Genomic DNA, 6,174 nt, shown 5'->3' with positions numbered 1-6,174 from the left:
TGACCCGCCCCTTGCCCCGGAGGGAGGGTGAGCCGAGTGGGCTGGAGTTGTGGTGCGGGAGCTTTTCGGCCCCTTTCCCCCCAGCCGTGGCCCGCGCGACTCCTCCATCCCCTGGCGGTTTCCAGTGTGAAGCTCACGCCGGTACAAATCTTCCTGGGGTCACATTGAGAGGCGGGGATACAGCCCAGATGCTGCAAACTGCTGAGAGTGTGCAGATGGTTTGAAGGCTGTGCCGAGAAGGTGTACCTATCCTTGCCTTAGTCCTGCGCGCGCCTGAAGTGGCACAAACGCCTGTGCGTGGGGTGGGGTGTCGAGGCCTCCTGGGGGAATTGCTCCCACCTGGGTCCTGCGCGGGCTGGGCCCGGACGCCCCTTTGCCGGGCCCCACCTCTACCCTGGAACGTAGCTGGGCCCCGCTGGCGCTTTCTCGAGAACAGAGGAATACCCCAGGTGGAGGAGCGGAGAAGAAGCTGGCATTGGAATCAGCGTTCGTTTTAAATGGAGGAGGAAAAAAAAAAAGGAAAATCCTGAGGAGATTCCCGCAGGGGTGTAAACACAGAGGCCCTGGAGAAAGAATTAGTAGTAGGTTTGCGCGCGTCCCGGGGCTGGATGCGGTACTTTTCCAGTGTACCTAAATAGAGGAGCCTCTTCCCTCCGGCCAACTAGACCAAGTCTAAAGTGATCTGTGCCTTATCGGGCGCGGTGACGTGACAGTAACTGGATCCCCCCCAAGTTGGCATCGGAAGGAATCTCTACGAAGCTGCATTACAAAATGTGCTTTCTGTCCACGCGAGTGTTTAACAAGGGGAGCTCATTTTCTGGTACAGGGGTTCTGAAGAGGAGATGAGGCAGTTTTCTCATTTTGGCAATGGAGGAACGTTCGCCATATTTGGATTTGCTTCACTTTTCCAACACAGACTTGGTCAAGCTAATATGAAAGTTCCGTGACAATGGGTGTGGATAACTGATTAATTATTGTTCAAGTGGTCACAGTGGCTAGATAAGGCTTCTGCCCCTTTCTCTTCCAGGGCCTGGATTTGCTAGTGGAACTAGGTTTTTACCGAAAGAGGTGACAGAATAACTGAGAAGAATCTGCTTGGACTGTGGAGTCCAGTCCTGAGCTCAGTCTCAGTGCCCCTATGACGTACTTAACATTTCTCCCAGGGGCTGTTGTATACACAAGATGTCTGTATACTTGTGATCCCAAATGCTCCTTGTGATCCCACAGACTGCTTTATCTGACATTCTCCCTGCCCCGTTGAAAACTTTTTAATGTAAAATAAATCATAGAGCTATAAAGACTTTAAGACTTTAAACTCTTATTTAATAAACAAATCTGGAAAGGAATCCTATCGAGATTAAGTCATTTGCACAATCTCGTCTAATTAGGTGTTTAAAAACCAGAGACCCAGTCTAGGTTGCTTTCCACTATCTAGGATTTTATTCCCAAATACTAGTGTTATGTTGGTTTTCCAAAATAAAAAAAAATTCTTTAAAAACTCGATTTCAGTGGTTTGAGCTCCCACCCCAAGTGGTGAATTCATCTTAGTTTTGAAACAGGCCTTACTTATGATTTGTGTTTAAAGACTAAGGACATTTAAAGGTAAATTAATTTTGATTTTAAGAAAATTATGCAGATATCATAAACTGAGACCCTAAGTTAAAGAGAGAGAGCTTATAAATGATTACTAAAATGAGACAGAGTTGTTCCTTCTTGATCCATGGGAGCTAGAATTGATCCCATCTGCTGTTAGTCACGACAGTCCATAATTTGGGTCACTGATGAGTTAGTTGCATTTATTTTCAGTGCCACTGATAGAATTTACAAATAGTCACCAAAAACAGTATTATACAAGTGAACTAACTCTGATTCATTTTTTTGCATAGGGAAATAGCAAGCTCATCTATAACCAGATCTACAGCATATACTTCTTTTAAGAATCAAGAATCAACATTGAGCTATTTTCTGAAAGTAAACCATGAAAGCCCTTCTGGAGGCCGCACACCTGTCTGCGAACTTGAACCTGAGAAATGGACTTTTTTTCCATCAGGGTGATCTCTTTCTTCAGCTGAATCATCAGAAGTGGTGAGAAGAAAAGACCCCTACCCAACCAAACTGCTTCAGACAAATTCAATCAGTCTATCAAGGAATGGCGCTGTGCGGTGTGGCCAGATCACCATCTGCTTGCACCACCACTGAGCTGTCTCTCTAGGACTGCCACCTGCATGTAGGCTGCACCCAGTGCAGGGCATCTGGCTGAGGCAGGGGTTGGGAGTGAAATCCTGCTCCATTCACCAAGCCAAGTTTATTGGTGCCTGGCCAAATGATGTGGCTTCTTTTTCTGATTTGCACCAATGCACCCTGTACAGTCTAGTGACATGTCTGATCATCTCCATCCCATACCCCAGTCCTATCTGAGATTCTCTTCCTTACCTCGGATGGATTCAAGATTTGCATGAACAAATTAGGTGTCTTGCAAAAGATGAAACATTTGACCCCAATTGAAATTAATTTCATAGGTGAAGCTCAAAATATTACCATATATAGGAATTATGTATATATTTATACATGTATGTATATACAGTTAAGTAGATACCATTGTCTATGTATCAGAAGTTAGCACAGTTTAAATGGGTAAATGTTTAAAATAAAACTATTTGGGGTATTTGAATCGGTTTTATATATGGATTTCTGGACTTCACAGAAATATGTGCTATTTAATTCTATTTTAACAAATATAAAGTGCCAGGCACTATACTAAGCAATATGTATCCAGTAATGAAAAATAATACAAACATTCTGCTTCTAGTAGTTAATAATCTAGATCCAGAGATTGAACCCATGTCTTGTGTCTCCTGCATTGGCAGATGGGTTCCTTCCTACTAGCGCCACCTCGGAAGCCCCAATAATCTAGTAAGGAAGAGAAATGATAAGGTCACAAATAAACTTGTGATTAAATAATTACAGTAAAGGCTATGAAAGAAATGCTAAGATGGAGAATAACAAGGCACATTTATTTCAGATTAAGTGGCTGGAAGGAGCCTTTCTGTGAAAACGACATTTCAGCTGGGACCCAACGATGAATTGGAAGGAGTGTGTAAAGTGAGTCCTCCTTGCCATTTAAAGTACAGGAAAAAGAATGAAACATTGCCATCTGCAGCAGCTTGAATGGATCTAGAGATTAGCATACTAAGTGAAGTAAGTCAGAGAGAGAAAGACAAATGTCATATCACTTAAATGTAGACTCTAAAAAATGGTACAAATAAACTTATTTACAAAACAGAAATAGACTCATAAACATAGAAAACAAATTTATGGTTACCAAAGAGGACAAGGGGGCAGGGATAAATTAGGAATTTGGGATTAACAGATACACACTTCTATATATGAGATAAACAACAAAGACCTACTGTGTGGCACAAGGTCCGTGCATTCTAACTTGATTCAGTCATGTCCGACTCTTTGTGACCCTATGGACTGTAGCCCACCAGGTTCCTCTGTCTATTGGATTTTCCAGGCAAGAATACTGGAATGGGTTGCCATGCCCTCCTCCAAGGGAAATTCCCAACCCAGTGATCGAACCTGTGTCACTTATGTCTCCTCATTGCAGGCAGACTCTTTACCACTAGTGCCACCTGGGAAGCACCCCATCCCTGAGCTATATTCAGTATCTTGTAATAACCTCTGTTGGAAAAGAATATGAAAATACATATGCACATGTTTATTTATGTATAACTAAATCACTTTGCTGTGTCACTTTTCCTGAAACTAGCACAACAAACATTGTGAATCAACTATATTCAATGAAAAAAAATGAAAGCCTTTGAATTCAGAATAGAATGTGATACATTTAAGGGAAAGCAGAATAAATAGTAAAATAAAGTAGATAGCTAAGATAGGAGAGGCTACAGGCCAAACTCAAAGCGTAGTTTATAGACTCCTGGAAACTAGTGAAGTTTTATTCATGGATTTGTCGTTTCATTTTACAAGTACCTTATCCTTGTTGAACTTTCTTTAAATTCTGGCTTTTCACTCAACTTCTAGGAATTTTAGTTCTAATGGCACTTCAGCCATTGCTTCTAATCTGCCCTTATTTTCTTTGTTTGTTTTCTTTTGTGCACTGTTACTTCTCCGAGGTCTTTTCATATGTGGAAATTGAATATCCATGTGATTGTAAACTCCATGAGGGCAGAAATTGCATTTCCTTCTTGATCACTCCAGCACAGTCTTGTACAGGCTCACAGTACAGTGCTGACCTCTAGAAAAATGCTGCTGATTGTCCAATCTTGTTTGACTCAATGCCTTTTAAAGGTTTTAAGTAGAGAAAACATTTGCATTATAAAAATTTTGAATCATTAAAACAACGAGGGAAGAAACAACTTAAAGTGCACTGTTACCAAGGAATTTCAGGAGACATTGTCACTAAAATGGGAGTCTCCTGGGGAAGGATGGTGAATAGATACAAATCCTTTAAACATTAAAGACCAATTACAGTTCAAGTACACTGATGACAATCATAGATAGGGCTGCTGGTAGGGCTTTTCTATAGTCATTCAGTTGTTTTCAAAAGTTGGCACCTGCCACATGCCAGATCCTGCCCTGGTCACTGGGGACAAAGCAGGGAGCCAAACTCCTCTCGGGCGCTCTGTTCTATCGAGGGAGGCAGACAGCAGGTAGTTACAGAATGTGCCAGAAAATGCTGAGTGCTGTAGAGGAAGGGGGTCATGGGAAACGAATACAGGGCTGAGAGAAATAATAATTTTATATAGTAAGACTCTACATACGAACGACTTCCCTTCCAAGAGTGCATTCGTAATTCCAATTTAAGTCCAACAAAGTGAGCCTAGGTACCCAACTAACACAATTGGCTATGTAGTACTGTACCGTAATGATGTATAATACTTTTCACACAAATAATACGTAAACACAAAAGATAGAAAACATTTTTGATCTTTGATCTTAAGAAAGCATTTTGATCTTACAGTACCTTGAAAAGTACAGTAGGACAATACAATGGCTGGCATACAGGGGCTGGCATCGAGTGAACAGGCAAGAAGAGTTCCTGATTGGAGAAGGGGGAGGAGGTGGGAGATGGTAGAGCTGCAGTTTCACTCACACCTGATGCTAATGGAATGCACATTCACGTCTTTGAAACGTCATAACTTGAAGGTTCCTATGTAGGGGACTTATTTACAGTCAGTCCTCTATATCCACAAATTCTGCATCTGGGGGTTCAATTAACTGTCATTGAAAATACTAAAAAAAAAAAGATTCCATGAAGTTCCAAAAAGCAAAACTTGAATTAGCCATGCACTGATGACTATTTACATAGCGTTTACATTGTATAATAAGTAATCTAGAGATGATTTAATGTATATATGGGAGGATATGTATGCATTATATGCAAATACTATGGCATTTTGTATAAGGGACTTGAGCATGTGGATTCTGATAGCGAAGGTTCTGGAACCAATCGCCTAGGGATACCATGGGTGACTGTATGTTATCAGGAAAAGTGTCTCCTGAGGTACAGGCAGAGACTGGGGAATAGATACTAGAGCAGAGCGGACTACATGCATGCAGATGTCTGTAAGTACAGGGGACAGCAAGTCAAAGGCCATAAAGCAAGCATGCTTGGTATGTTTAAGGATTAGCAGAGACCAGTGCAGCTGGAGCAGAGTGGGTGACAGAGGAAATGAGAAGAAATGAGGGCAGACAATATGCGGCAGCCCAGAGCCCTGCATTGCATAGGATTTTACAAACTATGTTATAGACTTTGGCTTTTCCTCCAAATGAAACGGTTATCACTCTGTGGTCTTGGAAATAAACTCTATACGTTAATTTGTTATTAAATAAATAATAGCTATTTCCTATTACAGAGCAAATTAAATATAAGGAAGTAGTTAAGTGAGTGTTGGGAAACTGAAAAAAGAAAGATTATTTAAGTAAAATAGTGACTGCAGGAAGCCCCTCCCATCCCTAGGGATTGGGGAACAAGAGAAGTTGCAATTACCAAAACCTGGAAGCAGACAAAGGAACCCTGGTGTGGGTACCTCCAGGATGGGGACATGAAGTTGATTATGGGCATTCTTGGAAAACGCAAGACTGGAACTAACTGCCACTGACAGGGTATATTTGTTTTCTAGGCTGCCATAGCAAAGTACCACAATCTAT

The sequence above is a fragment of the Giraffa tippelskirchi genome, chromosome 11, assembly GCF_054371585.1.
Source record: "Giraffa tippelskirchi isolate mGirTip1 chromosome 11, T2T-mGirTip1v1.2.pri, whole genome shotgun sequence".
NCBI classification, from domain to species: Eukaryota; Metazoa; Chordata; class Mammalia; order Artiodactyla; family Giraffidae; genus Giraffa; species Giraffa tippelskirchi.
The sequence above is the reverse complement of the archived record's forward strand: the minus strand, read 5'-3'. Positions refer to the sequence as shown.